We start from the raw sequence: 1,866 nt of genomic DNA on the forward strand, positions 1-1,866 counted from the left end.
GTGGCCAGAGGTGCAGTTGGCCATCCCTTGCACTCAGCCATGTCCCCTTGTCCTTGCCAGGCAGCAACTCATTAGGGCCAGAGGGGTCAGACAGCCTGGAAACATCCCAAGGGAAAAACATATTTCCACCTGATCCACTCTGTTGAGTATGACTCAGCTGGTACTAAACTGGATTAGGAAGAGAGTAGGTAAGGAGCTGTTGGCCTGTGTTGAAGAAATTAATTAAGAAGTACTAATTATCTGCTAATCACATGCAGCATAGGGGCCTCCAAGACACAGGATGAACCAGGCCAGGAAGCAGCAATGTTCCATGGGATCCAAAACCTTTTGACTCTGCTATGTTCCTTCTTTCGGATGAGTTCAACTTCCTCGAAAGGGATGTCAGGTTTGTCCAGGATGTGTGGAGGGTCCCACTCATGGGGATTTCACAGCCCCATCATGTCCAGCCACTGGTGTCTCAGTGGGTGGCATCCCCCTGGAGTGATCTCCAATTTTTTGGGACAGGAGAGAGGATCTGGCTGATTCCTTCTTCTCCTCTGGGCTGTCATGCTTGTTTCCTGTGGCAGCCATGGAGGCCAGCAAGGCCTCTCTCTCAGTGCTGTTGCAATTAAAAAATAATCCCTGCTTTAGAAAAAACAACAGTCCAGATGCTGATGTGCTTAATTAGCTCCCCCAGAGGGTTTGCATCCCCAAAGCCCATCCTGGCACCAGCTTGGAGGTCCTTCCTGCCTCACTGGGAAACAACAGATTCCTTTATTTTCTGAAGAATAGCCAAAATATGGCTGGCTCACACCCATTCCTCACCCCCTCAGGGGTTGTGTCATCTGTGCCATCTTGGGGCCAGATCCTGCTTCCTCCTCAAGGGAGCTCTGCCATCAGCTTGGTCTCTTCAAAAGCATCATCTCCCCTCAATCTGTATGGCAGAGTCTGTGTTTCAAGGACTGACTGACTCTCCCTGAACTGCTCAAATCCCAGGAGAGTTTGAGGAGGTGAGGCTTCTACACCCTTACGGATGCTCCCACAAGAATGGGCACCATGAGCATCACCCAAATGTGCCAAATGGATGTAAAAAGCCAGGAGTATGCCTGCTTCCAGTGTTTTCCATGTATACTGCCTTCTTTGAGTAGCTTTTGTGGCCATGGGCAGCCTTGCTGGAGTGGAGGTGTGAAAATAAAAGTTTAAAAGTTCTTTAAAAGTTTTTAAAAGCCTTTTATGTTCAGCTCTGGATGTGGAACCTACATTGGATATTGTGGATGCTCTTTGTCTCATGCCCGAAGCAAAACACCAGAAGTTGGAGAGCTGCACCAGCACCCATAGCTGGAGGGATTGGGCTTGTGGTGGGAGGTGTAGTGAGCCGTGCCCAACTTCAGCGTCCACAGCTGAACTGGGAGCTGCCTAGCTCTCTACCATAGGGATGGATGGAGGAGGATCCAGCTGGGCTGGCTGTGCTTGGAATGAGGTAACTCTGCCTGGCACCCAGAGGTGCAAGCGACGATATGTGGTGGGAGTTCAAGGCAGCCCTTGGCTCCTCTCCCCGGCGAGGTGGGGTCCCACGCTGACGACCCGCAGCGGGGCCCGACGCGGGACCGGCGGCACCGCGGGCATCTCCCCCCACCCTCCGCCCCGTACGGAGGCATTGCGGCCACCCGGGCTGTGGAGACGACTGCGTGGGTACTCTGCTGCGGGAGCCAGCCATCCCCGAGCGTCTGCAGGGATGCCCTGGCCAGGCTGGGCTTCATTTCTGCCACTGCCCCGCTTCATTCCCGGACCCCCCGCCCCAGCGATGCGCTGCAGCGGGCGGAGCGCCCCCGGGCTGGGGCCGCACCCCGCTCTCTCGCCGCCGCTGGGCCGGACCCCGGTCTGCTG

Source organism: Agelaius tricolor, unplaced genomic scaffold, assembly GCF_023055355.1.
Source record: "Agelaius tricolor isolate 1412-34295 unplaced genomic scaffold, bAgeTri1.0.p SCAF_31, whole genome shotgun sequence".
NCBI classification, from domain to species: Eukaryota; Metazoa; Chordata; class Aves; order Passeriformes; family Icteridae; genus Agelaius; species Agelaius tricolor.